The sequence below is a fragment of the Monodon monoceros genome, unplaced genomic scaffold (genome assembly GCF_005190385.1).
Source record: "Monodon monoceros isolate NGI ecotype Baffin Bay Population unplaced genomic scaffold, NGI_Narwhal_1 Super_Scaffold_20, whole genome shotgun sequence".
Classification (NCBI taxonomy): Eukaryota; Metazoa; Chordata; class Mammalia; order Artiodactyla; family Monodontidae; genus Monodon; species Monodon monoceros.
The window spans coordinates 69,396,149-69,416,667 of record NW_021703777.1 but is presented as its reverse complement, the minus strand read 5'-3'; the positions used below and the strand labels follow the sequence as shown (position 1 = coordinate 69,416,667).

General features: G+C 36.5%; 1 protein-coding gene across 2 annotated transcripts in view; it reads right to left on the bottom strand.

Annotated features, from left to right (window-relative positions):
- Window positions 1-20,519, bottom strand: part of KCTD8 (potassium channel tetramerization domain containing 8) — a 255,935-nt gene that overhangs the window by 205,939 nt on the left and 29,477 nt on the right. The gene's annotated exons all lie outside the window — the stretch shown is intronic.

The following is a 20,519-nucleotide window of genomic DNA, read 5'->3' as shown; positions in this document are numbered from 1 at the left end:
AAGAGCTTGCCCAGTTTCCTCCAGAGAACAACCAATAGTACAGTTCTTCTCATTCCAAAGCACATCTTTATGCTCTGAGCCATTCTGCGCACAAGTTTTAGAGGAAACTAAACAAGAGTAGAAGAAATGGGTGGCTACGCTAGAAGATTGGCATGATATTTTGACAGCCCTGCTTTCTTTGAGATCAACTTATATTTTGCACTTCTTGGTAAGGTTATAGTCAATAGAAAAATATAATACATCTCATCTAGATTGAGACATTTCTGCTTTCTTCATTATATTCTGTATACCCTCTTCCTCTCCCCACACTGGGATAGCATCCAAGGATGAGGAGGTGAAAATACAGTGGATATCAGTTCTGAGATTAAGATAGAAAATGGACAAATATTTGGTAGTCAGCATAGCATGCAAAGGATATACTGGATATCTTTCAAGAGCAAAATATAGTCTGGATAGTTAACTTCCAAGCATAATTTTATGCACTGAAAGATATGGCTCTTCTCTTTACTTAACTCAAACATGATCTATAAAATATCAAATGTAAGAAAAGGATTTAGGAGAATAAATATCTATGGCAATGACAGATTTGACCAAAAAGAAAAAAAGCTGAAGTAAAATTTTTGAAAAAAATTCAAGTGATTCAAGTGCATCCCATCTGTGCTTCTTGTCACATTATTTTTATCCTCAAATTTACATATTGTATTTACAAATGTTTCTGTTCTCAGGTTAATTTTAAGAGCTCAAGTTGGGTATTTAAATGTTTGAATTAAGCATAACAACTAAATAAATATGAGAACACAAATCTTGGATGTTAAATGCATATAGAAGACTATCAAATTTGTCTTCTTAATCCTCAGCCAACACTTGAGTTCAGTTCCATCTAATAATCCACTAGAGATTCCACTGTATTGTCCAACCATCAACCCACAATTCTCTAAATACATTACTTTTTCTTCCTCAGCAAAGTACTGCTTTACATTGTTTCCTTACTTCAATCAATGTTATCAAAATCCTTTCAATTACTTAAAATACAAATTTCAGCATCTTCATTTTCTCTTTCATCTCTTTCATCCCCAAATAAGTTCTAAAGACACTGCCTTCCAAAATCTCCTCTTTTATTAACTTAGGCAAGGTTTTCATCATTCTCGTCTCAACTACTACAATAAACTCCTAATTCATTTTAATGTTCAAACACTACCTCTTTCTAGTTACCCTGACATAGACATCACATCAATTTTTTTTTAATTCACTATTTTCACCATGACATTCCATCACCGTGGATCAAATCCTTCAATAATTATTTACCACCTACTCTAACAATTTTAAGCTTTCTAGTCTGTTACCTACTTTCTCACACTGCCTACCAAATTCTCATACTTCAAGAGTTAATCTGGTCTCACCTCTTCTCTGATTTTTCTTTACCCTGTGTCATTAGAAGCAGTATGGTAGAGTAGGAAACATTTACTCTGAGGCTTCAGGTGACTGTGAAATGAAATCCCAGCCCTGTCATCTATCTACTGGGAAGAACAAGTTAAACCCTTGAACCTTGGCTTCATTATATGCAATATATGAGATAATAAAGCCAAATTCCTATGGCCAATGAAAGATTAAATGAAACAGTGTATGTAAAGTACTAGCAAGGACAAATGATTTTACTTGGCAGATTATTAAATACTAATCCATATTTCTAAATATAATAGTAAAGTGTTGTTAAAATTATGACCTTGACTCACCAAATGATGACTAAACATTTATTAAACAAAAAAGAAATATCTGTAGCAAACTCTTTTTACTACCATACATTCTTATTCTATGAGCCCTTTGAAAATTGATAATATATACCTGGTGTATGGCCTTCATTTAACTAGAATTCTTTATTAACAAATAAATAAATAAATAATAATTCCCTCAAATGACATATCCACAAACAGCCAGACAAAATTTAATATATTTAATGGTTAAGAAATGAGTGTGAAGATTTTTGAATTTAGAAAGACCTGAATGGAAAATTTCTAACCATCCTTTTAGAATTATGATTCTTCTGAGTGAAATGACTGACAAAGAAGAAAGTGACATTTTTAAATATCCAAGGGAGACCCCAAGCAAAATCTGCAACTCTTCCAAGAAAGAACTGTCATACAATATCAAGTTGTGCTGGCAGAGCAGTCCATATCCTCTAAGGGGCAGGAGGACAAGCTGGTGACTCAAGTGGTCTAGCTGTAAGAAGCATGGTGGTAGCAAGCGGAGAGATTATAAGGAACTGATGGGGTAAGAGGGACATTCAGAAACTAAGAAATAATAGTGAAGTGGTAGCTGGGTGCTTATCTTTAGCTTACACAAAAATAATCATTTTAAGGGACATAACTCAGTAACATTTTACCAACTTGGTAGAGATTATGAAGCTAGCAATTTCAACCATGTAGAAAAATATACTCAAAAATCTGCAGAAGAAAAAAAAAGCTTTCAGCCATCTTTATTATTTTGGAAAGAATTGAATGACTCGCATTATCAGCTTTCCAGTTTATAGTGTATTTTAAAAGAGCAAGGGTTGAAATAAGCGATAGAATAGAGCACCTAGGAAACAGAAAAAAAGAAATTGGCAACTAAATACCTGACATAAAGGACAAAAGGAGGAAACACACAAAAATCCAAAGCACAGCATTCTGAGGCTTTTATTACAAGTTCTCTCAGCCTTATATTTTTCAATTGCTCCAGGGGCTTAACTTTTTTTTTTTTTTTTTTTTTCTGGTATGCGGGCCTCTCTCTGTTGTGGCCTCTCCCGCTGCGGAGCACAGGCTCCAGACGCTCAGGCTCAGTGGCCACGGCTCACGGGCCCAACCACTCCATGGCATGTGGGATCCTCCCAGACCGGGGCACGAACCCATGTCCCCTGCATCGGCAGGCAGGCTCTCAACCACTGCGCCACCAGGGAAGCCTTTCACTTAACTTTTTAACAGTACAGTGACTAGTATTCTGAATGAAGAACCTTCTTAATTTTACTCATCCTCCAAAAAACTCTCCCTAAAATATACTGCATGATTTCCTCCATTATTATACATATTACATAGATTCTAATATAATATTTTTTCTTGAGATATTGCTGTAAAAAGCTAAAATACTTAAATACTCTGAGAATAAAAAGTATGTTCTCTTTATTCTGTGAATTATATAGAAATTGTGTTCAAGCTAATAAGTATGGTCCTCTTGTTTGATGGATCTCAACATCACTCTGGGTTAATGCCTAGTGACAAATATTGACTAAATATAAGACTAAATCACATTAATGATAAACATGCATTGAATACTTTTTATGGTCCAATACTGGGTCATACTCTTTGCCTGTTTTACCTTACTTAATAGTCTCAATCATTTTTCTGCTATAACTGTAATTATTATTCTTATTTTACAGTTGAGAAAACTGAAGCATAAGAACGTAAATTAACCTTTCCATATTCCTAATGAAAAGGGACAATAGTATATATGTTGTGATTCCCTGATTTGTCATTTTCCAAAACAGTTGTACAAAGTACTGTGTTAACATAATTAAGAGTTTCCGACATCTAAGACATTTGGGGAACTTAAGGTTAGGTTCAATATATTTCACACAGGACTTCTGAATGACTTTAATATCTTAAGGAGTACTAGGTCTCCAAGAAGGGTACATAAAATGTAGACTAACATTCAGTTAATCTCACCATTATTTGATCATGCACTCCACTTTTCTTAGAGCATCTTGAAAAACTAGTTGTTCTTGGGACAAACTTACAAAACAGCTCATTTATAAAAAGTACAATAATTGTTTTCATACAATCATTAGTTCTTTGATACAAAGTTGAGAACATAATGCCAAAAAAACACAATTCATAGGGCTTCCCTGGTGGCGCAGTGGTTGAGAGTCTGCCTGCCGATGCAGGGGACACAGGTTTGTGCCCCAGTCTGGGAAGATCCCACATGCTGTGGAGTGGCTGGGCCCGTGAGCCATGGCCGCTGAGCCCGCGCATCCGGAGCCTGTGCTCCGCAACGGGAGAGACCACAACAGTGAGAGGCCCGCATACCGCAAAAAAACAAAACAAAAAAACCACAATTCATAAAAATAATTCTGTTTTTCCAAATATAGTACACATGGTGTTATGGGTTGAATTGTGTCCCCCAACAAAGGTATGTTGAAATTCTAACCCCCAGGTCTTCAGAATATTACCTTATTTGAAACTAGAGCTGTAACCCACATAATTAGTTCAGATGAGGTCATACTAGAGTAGGGTAGGGCCTTATTCTGATATGACTGCTGTCCTTATACGAGGAGGAGAGACACAGTAAGGAGAATACCATGTGAAAACACAGACACACTGGGAAAATGCCATGTGATGACACAGGCTGCAGTTGCAAGCCAAGCAGCAGACTGACAGCCACCAACAGCCACCAAAACCAGACAAGGAAGGAGTCTACTAAGTGTCTTAGCGGAGCATGGCCCCGCAGATACCTAGATTTTGAACTTCTCCAGAATTGTAAGATAATAAATTTCCATTCTCTTAAGTCATCCAGTATATGGCACTTTCTTACAGCAACCCTAAGGAAACCAATATGCATGGGTTACAAGAACACAAAATATTGATACCTTGAACATGGGATACAATATAGAATATTTAGAGTAAAGCACTGTGTAATAATTGGAGAGAGTAGATAATCTGGAAAGAAACTTGAGAGCAGATAGTCATGTGGCTGAGAAGAGATCTACTTGTTTATATTAATTTTTTTAAAAACTAAAGTAAGTATTTGAACATCTGTCTAAACATCAATTTTCTTATCTGGAAAGTGGGGTTTCCAGCTCATTCCTTACAAGATTATTATGATGATTAAGTGGGAAACACAGTATATAGGAAGCAATCAAGACATATAATTATATTACATTAGCTACTTCATACCATCAAGTTATCTCTGCAGCCTAGACCTCATGTTATCTCAGAGAAGTCCAAAGTCACTGAAAACGTGTTATTCTAGTGAAGAAAGAATCGATACTATAGAGGGCAGAAGCAAGAAGAACTACAATTCTGCAGTCTGTTGAATGCAAACCACATTCACAGAAAGACAGACAAAATGAAAAGGCAGAGAACTATGTACCAGATGAAAGAACAAGATAAAACCCCAGAAAAACAACTAAATGAAGTGGAGATAGGCAACCTTCCAGAAAAAGAATTCACAATAATGATGGTGAAGATGATCCAGGATCTCAAAAAAAGAATGGAGGCAAAGATCAAGAAAATGCAAAAATTTTAACAAAAACCTAGAAGAATTAAAGAACCAACACCTAGAAGAATTAAAGAACAAAAAAACAGAGGTGAACAATACAATAACTAAAATGAAAAACAGAGTAGAAGGAATCAAGAGCAGAATAACTGAGGCAGAAGAACGGATAAGTTACCTGGAAGACAGAATGATGGAATTCATGGCCACAGAACAGAATAAAGAAAAAAGAATAAAAAGAAATAAAGACAGCCTGAGAGACTTCTGGGACAACATTAAACACAGCAATATGCACAATATAGGCGCCCCAGAAAGAGAAGAGACAGAGGAAGGACCCAAGAAAATATTTGAATAGACTATAGTCAAAAACTTCCCTAATATGAGAAAGGAAATAGCCACCCAAGTGCAGGAAGCACAGAGAGCCCCAGGAAGGATAAACCCAAGGAGAAACATGCCAAGACGCATAGTAATCAAATTGACAAAAATTAAAGACAAAGGAAAATTATTAAAAGCAACAAGAGAAAAATGACAAATAACATACAAGGGAACTCCCATAAGGTTAACAGCTGATTTCCTAGCAGAAACTCTGCAAGCCAGAAGGGAATGGCATGATATATTTAAAGTGATGAAAGGGAAGGACCTACAACCAAGATTACTCTACCCAGCAAGGATTTCATTCAGATTGGACAGAGAAATCAAAAGCTTTACAAACAAGCTAAAGCAAAGAGAATTCAGCACCACCAAACCAGCTCTACAACAAATGCTAAAGGAACTTCTCTAAATGGGAAACACAAGAGAAGAAAAGGACCTAAAAAACAAACCCATAACAATTCAGAAAATGGTAATAGGAACATACATATCGATAATTACCTTAAACGTGAATGGATTAAATGCTCCAACCAAAAGACACAGGCTCACTGAAGGGATAAAAAAACAAGACCCATATATATGCTATCTACAAGAGATCACTTCAGACCTAGGGACACATACAGACTGAAAGTGAGGGGATGGAAAAAGATACTCCATGCAAATGTAAATCAGAAGAAAGCTGGGGGGGGCTTCCCTGGTGGTGCAGTGGTTGAGAGTCTGCCTGCTGATGCAGGGGACACGGGTTCATGCCCTGGTCCGGGAAGATCCCACGTGACGTGGGGCGACTGGGCCTGTGAGCCATGGCCGCTGGTCCTGCACGTCCGGAGTCTGTGCTCCACCAAGAGAGAGGCCACAGCAGTGAGAGGCCCGCGTACCGCAAAAAAAAAAAAAAAAAAAGAAAGCTGGAATAGCAATACTCATATCAGGTAAAATAGACTTTAAAATAAAGAATGTTACAAGAGACAAGGAAGGACACTACATAATGATCAAGGGATCAATCCAAGAAGAAGATATTACAATTATAAATATATATGCACCCAACATAGGAGCGCCTCAATACATAAGGCAACTGCTAACAGCTATAAAAGAGGAAATCGACAGTAACACAAAAATAGTGGAGGACTTTAACACCTCACTTACACCAATGGACAGATCATCCAAACAGAAAATTAAGAAGGAAACAGAAGCTTTAAATGACACAGTAGACCAGATAGATTTAATTGATATTTATAGGACGTTCCATCCAAAAACAGCAGATTACACTTTCTTATCAAGTGCACACAGAACATTCTCCAGGATAGATCACATATTGGGTCACAAATAAAGCCTCAGTACATTTAAGAGAATTGAAATCACATCAAGCATCTTTTCTGACCACAAGGTTATGAGATTAGACATCAATTACAGGGGAAAAAAACGTAAAAAAACAAACACATGGAGGTTAAACAATACGTTACTAAATAACCAAGAGATCACTGAAGAAATCAAAGTAAAAAAATACCTAGAGACAAATTACAATGAAAACACAACAATCCAAAACCTATGGGATGCAGCAAAAGCAGTTCTAAGAGGGTAGTTTATAGCAATACAAGCCTACCTCAAGAAACAGGAAAACCTCAAATAAACAATCTAAGCTTACACTTAAAGAAGCTAGAGAAAGAAGAACAAACAAAACCCAAAGTTGGGAGGAAAGAAATCATAAAGATCAGAGCAGAAATAAATGAAATAGAAACAAAGAAAACAATAGCAAAGATCAATAAAACTAAAAGCTGGTTCTTTGAGAAGATGAAAAAAACTGATAAATCTTTAGCCAGACTCATCAAGAAAAAGAGGCAGAGGACTCAAGCCAATAAAATTAGAAATGAAAAAGGAGAAGTTACAATGGACACTGCAGGAATACAAAGCATCGTAAGAGACTACTAAAAACATCTCTATGCCAATAAAATGGACAACCTGGAAGAAATGGACAAATTCTTAGAAAGGTATAACCTTCCAAGACTGAACCAGAAAGAAATAGAAAATATGAACAGACTGATCACAAGTAATGAAATTGAAACTGTGATTAAAAATCTTCCAACAAACAAAAGTCCAGAACCAGATGGCTTCACAGGTGAACTCTATCAAACATTTAGAGAAGAGCTAACACCCATCCTTCTCAAACTTCCAAAAAATTGCAGAGGAGGGAACACTGCCAAACTCATTCTAGGAGGCTACCATCACCCTGATACCAAAACCAGAGAGAAATACTCCAAAAGAAGAAAATTACAGGGCTTCCCTGGTGGCACAGTGGTTGAGAATCTACCTGCTAATGCGGGAGACACAGGTTCGAGCCCTGGTCTGGGAAGATCCCACATGCCATGGAGCACTAAGCCCACATGTCACAACTACTGAGCCTGTGCTCTAGAGCCCACGAGCCACAACTACTGAAGCTCGTGCGTCTAGAGTCCATGCTCCGCAACAAGTGAAGCCACCACAATGAGAAGCCCATAAACCACACGAAAAGTGTGCCCAGCTCTCTGCAACTAGAGAAAGCCCATGTGCAACAACGAAGACCCAACGCAGCCAAAATAAATAAATAAATAAAATTTTGAAAATAAAGAGAAAATTACAGACCAATATCACTGATGAATATAGATGCAAAAATCCTCAACAAGATACTAGCAAACAGAATGCTACAACACATTAAAAGGATCATACACCATGATCAAGTGGGATTTATCCCAGGGATGCAAGGATTCTTCAATATATGCAAACCAATCAATGTGATACACCACATTAACAAACTGAAGGATAAAAACCATGTGATATTCTCAATAGATGCAGAAAAAGCTTTTGACAAAATTCAACACCCATGTATGATAAAAACTCTCCAGAAAGTGGGAACAGAGGGAACCTACCTCAACATAATAAAGGCCATATATGACAAACCCACAGCAAACATCATTCTCAATGGTGAAAAACTGAAAGCATTTCCTCTAAGATCAGGAACAAGACAAGGATGTCCACTTTTGCCAGTATTGTCCAAAATAGTTTTGGAAGTCCTAGCCATGGCAATCAGAGAAGAAAAAGAAATAAAAGGAATCCAAATTGGGAAAGAAGTAAAACTGTCACTGTTTGTAGATGACATGATAACTATACATAGGTAACCCTAAAGATGCCACCAGAAAACTACTAGAGTTAATTAATGAATTTGGTGAAGTTGCAGGATACAAAATTAATGCACAGAAATCTCTTGCATTCCTGTACACTAACAACAAAAAATCTGAAAGAGAAATTAAGGAAACACTCCCATTTACCATTGCAATAAAAAGAATAAAATACCTATGAATAAGCCTAAGGAGAAAAAAGACCTGTATGCAGAAAACTATAAGACACTGATGAAAGAAATTAAACATGATACAAACAGATGGAGAGATATACCATGTTCTTGGATTGGAAGAATCAACATTGTGAAAACGACTATATTACCCAAAGGAATGACTACAGATTCAATGCAATCTCTATCAAACTACTGCTGGCATTTTTCACAGAACTAGAACAAAAAATTTCACAATTTGTATGGAAACACAAAAGACCCCAAATAGCCAAAGCAATCTTGAGAAAGAAAAACAGAGCTGGAGGAATCAGGCTCCCTGACTTCAGACTATACTACAAAGCTACAGTAATCAAGACAGTATGGTACTGGCACAAAACCAGAAATGTAGATCAATGGAACAGGATAGAAAGCCCAGAGATAAACCCAAGCACCTATGGTCAACTAATCTATGACAAAGGAGGCAAGGATATACAATGGAGAAAAGACAGTATCTTCAATAAGTGGTGCTTGGAAAACTAGGCAGCTACCTGTAAAAGAATGAAATTAGAACACTTCCTAACACCATACACGAAAATAAACTCCAAATGGATTAAGGACTTAAATGTACGACGGGACACTATAAAAGTCTCAGAGGAAAACATAACATAAATCACAGAAAGATCTTTTTTGACCCACCTCCTAGAGTAATGGAAATAAAAGCAAAAATAAAAAAATGGGACCTAATGAAACTTAAAAGCTTTTGTACAACAAAGGAAACCATAAGCAAGATGAAAAGACAACCCTCAGAATGGGAGAAAATATTTGCAAACGAATCAGCAGACAAAGGATTAATCTCCAAAATTTATAAACAGCTCATGCAGCTCAATATTAAAAAAACAAACAACCCAGTCCAAAAATGGGCAGAAGACCTAAATAGACATTTCTCCAAAGAAGACATACAGATGGCCAAGAAGCACATGAAATCTGCCCAACATCACTAATTATTAGAGAAATGCAAATCAAAACTACAATGCGGTATCACCTCACACCAGTTAGAATGGGCATCATCAGAAAATCTACAAACAAGAAATGCTGGAGAGGGTGTGGAGAAAAGGGAACCCTCTTGCACTGTTGGTGGGAATGTAAATTGATACAGCCACTGTGGAGAACAGTATGGAGGTTCCTTAAAAAACTAAAAATAGAATTACCATATGACCCAGCAATCCCACTACTGGCATATATCCAGAGAAAACCATAATTCAAAAAGACACATGCACCTCAATGTTCATTGCAGCATTATTTACAATAGCCAGGTCATGGAAGCAACCTAAATGCCCATCAACAGATGAATGGATAAAGAAGATGTGGTACATATATACAATGGGATATTACTCAGCCATGAAAGGGAATGAAATTATGTCATTTGTAGAGACATGGATGGATCTAGAGACTGTCATACAGAGTGAAGTAAGTCAGAAAGAGAAAAACAAATATCGTATATTAGCGCATATGTGTGGAACCTAGAAAAATGGTACAGATGAACTGGTTTGCAGGGCAGAAATAGAGACACAGATGTAGAGAACAAACGTATGGACAGCAAGGGGGGGTAAGTGGGCGGGGGGTGGTGGTGGGATGATTTGGAAGATTGGGATTGACATATATACACTAATATGTATAAAATAGATAATAAGAACCTGCTATATAAAAAATTTTTTAAAATAAAACTGTCAACATTTTAAAAAGTAGATTGCAAAAAAAATAATCAAATGTATCACATTTATTTTAAAAAATGGGTACTATAAATAGGTCCCCAAGTTATAATTTTTCATACTTGGTATCCGTAAGATACCAAGTGCATTAGCTTAATGGTTCAGAAGACTTAGTACAACTTCTAAAAGCAATACATATATATTAGAAGACAGCATCAAGACATATACCTTTGAAACTTTGCCTTCTATGAAAGGAATTCCTATAACATTTGCTTTTTTGATAGACTTGGAGGCAGGCCTTGGCCTAAGATTACACATTTTAAGAGTATTTAATTGGACAGAATAGCCCCCAGGTACATAACACAATGAAAAAGGAAGCACTTACAACGATGACACTCAAAATACAATTTAAAATTAATGCTATCATTTTGCTAGCTGCATTGTCAATTAGTTAAATTATTTAATATGATGTAAAGCTATTTGCCTGAGATTTCATGTAGGTAATTTTTATTTATTTGGAGGGCTGGTCCAAAGCACAAAAATACCCTTCTTTCTTCTCAGTCCTTTCTCCCAGTTATCTTCACCTTGTCATGATCATGCTTTCCTGCTACTGCAATTTAGTCATTAGTTCAGAACTTATAAAATGAATAGACAGCACAATAAAATATTGCCTGTATTCCATCTAGAAGTCACTCCCAGGTAAAAGTTTCTTATTCTGTCCTTATATTTTGCTGTTTAATACAGTAAATCCTATAATAACAGTACCTATTACATCTCATCAAATCAATGCAGACATATAGATAGCATCAATATATGGAAGGCCCTCAAAAAGGAAAATTCATTGTATAATTTACCTAAACTGACAGTGAAAAGCATAAGCACATCTAAAAAAGTCAGATTAAAGTAATTATTAAAATTTTAAAAACTACTATTATGATACATTAATATTTAACTGAATTAGCATCCTTAGAAAAACAGCAATTCCAGGGAAATAAATTTCCCAAGTAACTGAAACTTTTAACTTCATTTTTCTTTTTTGAAGTATAGTTGATTTACAATATTACATTAGTTTCAGGTATAAAGCATAGTGATTCAGTATTTTTACAGATTTATACTCCATTGAAAGTTACTACAAGATAATGGCTATAATCCCTTGTGCCATACAATATATCCTCGTTGCTTGTCTATTTTGTACATAGTTGTTTGTACCTCTTAATCCCCTACCCCTGTATTTCCCCTCGCCTCTTTCTTCTCCTCAATAATAACCACTAGTTTGTTTTCTATATCTGTGAGAATTTCATTCTTTTTTATAGCTGAGTAATACTCCACTTTATATATATACAACTTCATTACCCATTCATCTATTGATGGACACTGGGTTGTTTCCACATCTTGGCTATTGTAAATAGTGCTTCTATGAACACCTGGGTGTTTGTATCTTTTCAAATTAGTGATGGGTTTTTTTTCTGGATATATACCCAGCAGTGCAATTGCTGGATCATATGGTAGTTCTATTTTTAGTTTTTGGAGGGATGAAACTTGCAACTTTAAAAGATAAACTTTGGAAAAGAAGTCCTCACCCCTACAGGTAGAAATTTCTAAATATATGACCTACATCCTTGAGACTTCTAGTAGGTAACTAAGAAGTACTTGAACGTCAATTAACATTAGCCTGTAAGAATTGAACCAGTAAATTTAACACATAAGGAATAAAATGAGCTATTACAGAAACCTGCCTAAAGGACCAGATTTCTCGTAAATCAGTGCTTAAAGAGCAGTCTGGAAATATAACTGCACCATTGTTAAATGTGAAAAATGTAAGTATCTGATCAACAGTGTTACAACACCCACAGAAAGACTATCTAGATGGCTGCGGTAGGCAGAATAATGCCCTGTAAACTGTGCAGCCCCCAATCCTCAGAACCTGTGAGTATGTCACTTTATTTGGCAAAAGAGATCTTGCACATGTGATTAAGTTAAGGATCTTGAGATGGGGAGTTAAGTATTACCCAGGTGGACCCTGAGTCATTATAAGTGAAAGAGAGTGGCAGGAGAACCAGAGACATAGATTTGAAATATTAATCTGATGGCTTTGAAGATGGAACGGACCCAGGAACTAAGCAATACAGGCAGGGTTCTAGAAGCTGGAAGAAGCAAGGAAACACATTGTCCACTAGAGCCTCCTGAAGAAACACAGCCCTGCTGACACTTAAATTTTAGCCTGATGGACCCTTTCCAGACTTCTGACCTCCAGAACTGTAAAACGTACGTTGTTTTAAGCCACTAACTTTGTGGTAATTTGTTACAGCAGCTATAGATAACTAATATGGTGGGCTTCATAGAGTACTGAAAACATACTGAAAAAGAACAAAATATCGGAAAGATGTTTTTATTCAGCATGACCAAAGGAGAAAGACTCTGAAGTGCACTAGTTATTGGAAAGGTATACTCTTTTTGGTCAGGAGACTTTAATGGGTTTTTAAGCAACTTGGATAAAAAAATTCCCCAAACAGTGCAATTCTCTTTGATTTGCTTCAGTGCTCCTCATGAAAACTTCTAGTGACCAAATTGGCATCTAGGATATAAAATAAGAAGAAAGTGCTCAGAGTAGTGAATTGTACTATAAAAATGGCATTGTCTCCACTACAAATGAGCCAAAAGTAGGAGCATCTCCTGATCCTTTTGAGTCCATTTAAAAAGATGCATCTCAACAAATTACCTGCCCTCCCGCCCACTGCCCATAGCTGAGGACTAGATTGATGACCATTCTTTCAGAGGTCTGGGTGTCTTGCCATGATTCCTTCATTGACACCTTTATCTCACTTTTTAATTTTGACACTTACTTGAATATATATATACTGTAAATTATATGAAATATTTTAAAATATTCAATATTTAATAATTAGATAATTAAACAAATATTTAAATAATTCTGGGGAATTATTGCAGTAACTACAAATATTATAGTAAATATATTTTGAGGGCTTACTATGTACCAGGCACTATACCATGAACTGTTAAAACCATAATCTCTTTAATCCTCAAAATAATTTCTGAAGCATCGCACAGTGAAGAAACGATACTTAGAATAGCTAAGTAACTTGTCCAAAGTCACATAATAAGGATCCAGAAGTTGAATCCCCGTGTGTCTGACTGCAAAGCCCCAAGCTCTGAACTATAATCACTGTAATATAACAATGCTATTGGGGGTTACTTATGGCTTTTTGCTCACAGCAAATTGTCCCCAAGAGCTAGATTTTTGAAATTCTTGAATGATGTCTCTACTGGTTTTTCCTAGCTTGTTATCAGAATCTAATTCAGATCTCCCACAGAACTTAGAAAGCAAAGCTTATTTAAAAATATGACCAAATTATAGCTCATCGGCTATTACTCTAGGAGAGCACTTTATCTACAAGTTGTCTTTGGTGAAACCTTAGCCTTGAAAATTATTTTAAGATAAAATAATACTATCTATTCTAGTAAATTACTAACTCAAAAGAATTTGCCACACTGTTTTATAATCACTGGCAAAATGTTTTCCTAGTTACAGTATATCCTACCTGGGATAAAGAACCAGGCATTACTTGGATTTGTATCCCTGTCTATGGCAGATCCTTGAGAAAAATCTCTTCCATGAAGCCTGAAAAACACACCACCAACACCCACTCGAAACAAGTCTCCCTTCTTGTGGGAAGCTGGAGGCATTAGCAGACTGTATATATTGTAACTGCTGTCCTAAACAGGCTGCCTTAAGGTCTTTGTGCCATTTTCTAAAACTAGAGACTGCATACTGCAATAAGGAAGGAGAACACCAAATACCCTCTAGTTACCTAGAAATTTTTTGCTCCATATTTCTATTTAAAAATAGAGATACATTTTCTCTGAAGCGTCAAAACTGAGGTAAGAAAATTATGCTTGAATGTCATCCAAAGACCCATAAGTTCTCCCCTGAGATGAAGGAGCCAGAAATCACCCCTTTGCAAGAGTTATTTAAAAGAATAATGATAACTTGGAACCTAGACCCACTAGGACAAGTGAATAATTTCACCTTTAGGCAGAGGACCAGAAATAGTTCAACTAACTTCTGAATATTGTTTAAGATTGAATTTGATCAGAAAATAAATGAATAGTAAAACCATTTTGTCTAGTCTATGTCTCTTGATGTCCTGAAATTTCTGTCTCATTGTAATTTAAAAAATCAAAGCAGAGTGTTTTCCAGAAAGGTCCATTACCCCTGACAAATCTCTAGACCTATCTAGAGATGACAGGTATTAGCTTTGAATATATCTGTGATTTATTAAATGAGTGAATGAATAAATGAATGATGGAAATATAGGTTGATAAAGCATGTGAGGTTGGAGAAAAAAATCAATCTGAATAAGGCTTTACAAAGGCAGTGTTTAATTTATCTTTAAAATTCAATTTGTTTAAATGAATATAAACCACTAGACCCAAGAACAGGAAAAGCTGATTATAAATGTTAATTAAAAATATTTAATTTTCTGGGCATGATGAGCCACATGAAGAAATACTATTCACACTCAGATAATTCTCAGAAAACTGCCAAGCAAAGAAAAAAATTTTGTGGCAAATATAAGTATAAACAACTGCTGTCTGCCTGTCTAGCCATGCTGATTTAAGTACAGGTTTGAACATATGTTATTAGATAAGTAATAACAGAAAGGCAAAGTGAGTATGCAATTGTTAAGTATTTGTTTTCTAATCAAGAAGTTAGACTTATAACTAGCAATATAAGCTCACGGATACTAACTGGGTTCATCTAATAAAACTGATTTTAGTAACTGCTGTGTTCCAGGCACTGTCGAGACTCTGGAGTTACGAAGATGAGTAAAGTATATCCCACTCCTTGGTCAACTCGGAGTCTAGGAGATCAGACAGGTTCACAAAAACTCACCTAAACATGCTCTGAGGAATGAATGTTATGATAAAGATCCTTTCCAATGACTGTGCGAGGACCATTAAGGAACCACAAATTCTGCCTCTGCATTGGCGGAAACTAGGGAACGCTTCATAGAACTGGCCACCTAAGCATCTGGCTTTAAAGGATGGCAATGGAAAAAGGACATCCATGAAGAGATGGCAGCAGTGTGAGTGGATGAAACTAAATGGCAGCACTACAGAAAGTGACCAGATGGATGTGGCTAGTACACAGGATTTGTAATGGGCAGTCATTGGAAGCGGGAAAGAATAAGCACGAACCAATAATGGTGGAATAGTTGAAATTTCTTCTGGGGAATAAAATGTGGACTGTAACATTATCCATTCATTCATATATCTTTATGACCAATTAGAACTTATAATAGATGTTTTAACGTTTTTTATTTTGGATTCTTACAATTAAGCAAGGGATCAGATTGATGTCAGCAGGCAAGGAGGAAGCTGTGCAAGGATCAGGGGAGTATTTTTAGAAGCTTTTACAGAAGATTAAGGCAGGGGGTAAGGAAATGGAAAGAAGAGAAAGGAATAAAAATAGGCCTTGCTGAACAACTGCAAGTGTATTACAGTGGTCCAGGCATGGCCTTTGCACTCAGACTTGCTTTGTTAGAATTCCAGCTCCCCAATTACTAGTTGTGTTACCTTGTGCAAATCATGCTTAACCTCTTCAAGCCTCAGTCCCCTTATCTGTAAAATGGTAAAAACAAATACTATGTATGTCCTAAGGTTAATTCAGACAATGCACACAGAAAATAATCAAAAAAGAGCAGTTATCATTATTATAATTTTTAAATGCATGCATTACCAGTTTGTTCACCTGACAACCACCTTGCATATACCCAAATGTGACCGTGTTTAATAAAAACTCAAATCATTTTATTATTATTATTCTCAAATATTGTAACATACTACATTCAAATAAACAACTAATCAAAACAACTGAGTCAGGAATTCTGCAAAAATGGTGGCAACCATGGAAACATAATTTTGAATCCTCTGAATCTCCATATAAAAACATAAAAAGGCACTACACTGCAAAACTAAGAGCTCATGGACAACATTTACCAAAGATAGGTGACAAGATGCTCTGCACAGCCTCAAAGTAAACGTGAGTGGTTTCAAATCACTAACAGCCACAAGACCTGCTAGGTATCATCACTTTGTGAAAAGAAACAGAGAGAATCAACAGTGCCACTGAAGATCTGAGAACAAAAGAATCCCAAAGTAGCCACTGGGTAGTCGCTGAAAAGTGCCACTGAAAAGTTTTAAGAACTGCAACTGAATAGAAGGGGTTTTCCCCACTCCAATAGTGTCCCATGGTGAGGGCTGACGGAGCTGGACTAGTTTAATGCATATGACTTCTAAACAAGGACCTTCCAAGCTGCCTTCCTAACAGAACTCCACAGCAAGGAAGAACTATGGGGAATGGCATCAAAATACAGTAGAATAGAGACAAGAGGGAGGGGGAAATGAGAAAACTCAGAAAAGAGAGTTTAGGAACCAAACCAGGAAATCTCAGAAAGTAAGGTGCCATATTATTTAATGCTACTCAAAAAAAAAAAAAAAAGCAGACTGTGGGAAAATCTACCAAACTATCCAGATTCTTTAAGAGATAAATTAATTGTAAGTGGAAAAAAAAAGGAGGGGAGGGAAGATGACAACTTTTGGGTATCACTTGGAGATATAGAGAGCTGAAAAGCCTTCACTCCCAACTTTAAACAAAAATGATATTATGGATGTCTTAGTTCATTTGGGCTGCAATAGTGGAATACATAGACTGGGTGGCTTATAGCCAACAGAAATTTATTTCTCGCACGTGTGGAGGCTGGGAAGTCCAAGATCAAGGTTCTGACAGATTCAATATCTGGTAAGGATCTGCTTCCTGGTTCACAGACACCACTGTGTCCTCACATGCTAGAAGCGGCAAGGGAGCTCCCTTGGGTCTCTTTTATAAGGGCACTAATCCCATTCATGAGAGCTCCACCTTTATGACCTAATCACCTCCCAAAGGTCCCCAGCTCCTAATACCATCACATCGTGCATTAGGATTTAATACAAAAATTTTAAGGGCACACACAATATTCAGTCTATAGCAATAAACAAACAGCAAGTTGACAACTTGAACTTAACTGAATTGCTAAGGTCACAGGGCAACCAAGGGGCCCAAAATATATAAGAAGAGTCAGGTGCCTGCAAGAAGAGACTAGAGGTGAACAGTGATTTAATTGGCCGAGATACATCTGGACACTGATAAGAAGAGATCAAGGGTCGGCAAACTTTTTCTTCATGGGGCCAGATAGTAAATATTTTCAGCTTTGGAGGCCACACAGACTGGATCACAAATACTTACCTATGTAAAAAACAGACATAACTAATAGGTAAATGAATGAGCATGGATGTATCCCAATAGAAGCTTATTTAGAAAAAAATTCACAGCGACCATGGTTTGGTGCCCCTGAGCTGGATGTGTGGTCAGTTGCTTGAGACTGAGTGTGCCCTGGCAAGAGAGTAAAGCCCCCAGGAACTGCAAATACCGAGAGAGTTTGCCTCCTCTTCCTGGGCTTCTCCCCAGGTATTCAGAGAAAAGATCAGGAAAATCCTGAGAAGGTCTTTCTCATGAAATAAAATAATAATTCCTAACAATCCAGGTAATATTTTAAAGAGTTATAAGGAGAAATTATAAGACTGTCAGGAACCTAATTAAAATAAGTCAGAAAATGAAGGCTCTAAAAAACTACAATTAAATAGTTTAAAATAGAGTAAGGTTAGTGGTCTTCAGTCTCTAGGATGACTCAGAGACAAATATAAGCTGCTTTTTAGGAGAGGATGGAGGAAAAAATGATAGGCAGTGAATTTCCAACAGAAAGGCAAGGAACTTATAGAACCCCTTCCTGAAGATGTTTTTAAAATTGTTTTCTTTTTCTTTTTTTTCATTTTATTGTTTTGTTAATTCAGACAACAGATATAGCATAAGTGGGTTTTCCTGAGAGCAAATGTTTTTTCATACCCTCTGGTTTTATAATATTTACTAAGTATGACATTTAATATATATGTCTTTCCAAAGAATGGAATAAACTTCTCAAGATTAGACTTTGGAGAGCACCTATCCAAGCAGATTCACAAAAGTTTAATACAACATATGCATGATAGGGGTATTAAATGACTTCCTATCCCTCCCTCCCTACCATTTAAAATATATAAAATCCTTGGAAATTATGGAAAAAACATGCAACATCTGTTTCAGATGTTTCGGTGTTTAATGTAGCTACTATTGGGAGAAAGCCCAGAATTCTTATAATATGGGAAAAAATCTCACAGTGACTTGTTCATAATGATGTTTATTGTTTCCAATTTTAACCATGGATCCCCTTTTTTTCTTTATATAAATTATTCTGTGTTTAACAGCAATTACATAATCTGAGCATGGGCATTAATTAACTGTTCCTAAAATATGTGCCATTCATTCTTATTTTTGTTACTTAGCAATATCTTTCTAAATGTCTACACTTAGTGTAATACACTGTGTTTCTTAGCAATAAAATAGAAATCTCAAACTTGACATTTATATCTTTAACTTAGAATTTTACCCCTCCTTAGTTTTTCTATCTACTTGTTAGCCATCTGGTTGGGTTATTAGCCATAACCCTTCTCTCCAAGAAAACAATAAAAGTACTAAAGGTAAGTCTATCAAACTTTGTTATTAGAAAGAAGGTCTTGTAATTTAGGAATTAATGTGCTTGTAGTACGAAATTTTTTTCTCCATTATCAATTGTTGGAGTGAATACCTTTGAGATACATGAATCAGTGTGATTTTCAATCTGGGTACATAGGAGGGAGGTGAGAAGACAGGACCAACCTCATGGCCAAGAAAGAATATTCTAATACTTTGGAGAATAGGTAGTTTAAAGGAGCTCCCTCCAAATTTTTGTTTGGAGATGGGTCTGACTAGGTTTCATCCTAACTGCATCACCTATCAGGTATTTGACCCTGGGCAGGTAGCTTAATCACCTTTAGCCTCAATTCACAGGGGAGTAGAATGAGAACAACAATGTTCTCTTCATAGGGCTTTGAGGAGGAATAAATGAAACAACATAAAGGGCCTAGGATAGTCCTTGGTACTTGGTTTGTATCCAGCAAATGTTCCTTTCCATCTCCTTAGCCCAAGGGCAGTAGCTGTCGTTGTCATTGTCATCGTTGTTGCTGTTGTTTCTGACTAGGAAAGAGACCGACCCTTCCACAACTCTATTTTACCAACCAGAAAGTTGACTGCTTCAGTTTCTAGGGTAAATTTGAACATTGATCTAAGTCAGTGGTTCTCAGCGAGGGCAATTTTGTCCCCCACCCGAGGATATTTGGCAGTATCTGGGGACATTTTTAATTGTCACAACTGGGAGAGTGGAACAGGTAGGGTACACTAGTGGCATCTATTAGATAGAGGCCAGGAATTCTACTAAACAGCCTACACAAGAAGTACTGGACCCAAAATGTCAAAAGTACTAAAGTTGAGAGACCCTGACCTGGATTAGTAAAGTTGGCACACTTACACTGTTTCTTCAGTGAATACCCATTACACAGATCGGGGTACATGCTTTTCCACTCTTTAGCAATTTTTGAAGTCTGCTATCACAACACTCTGAACACAAAATATTCCATTAGTAAAACAGCTATGCTGTTAATTATTTTGTGAATTGTCAAGACATCAGTGAAACAAGAGCTTCTCTGCAGTTCATTAACTGACACAGCTGTGATTCCAGAGAATGTCTACAGGTCTTATCTGCTTAATAAAAACTGACCTAATTCCTCTGTTAATTTAAGCTGTAAAAAGTTCTTGAGAATGGTCCACAAGAGACAATGAACTTCATCTCCCTTTAAAGGCAAAACAAGAATTCTAAAGCTAAGAGACACTAGAAAGTTAGCAGGGGAAACAAGTAAATAATAAATGTACCATG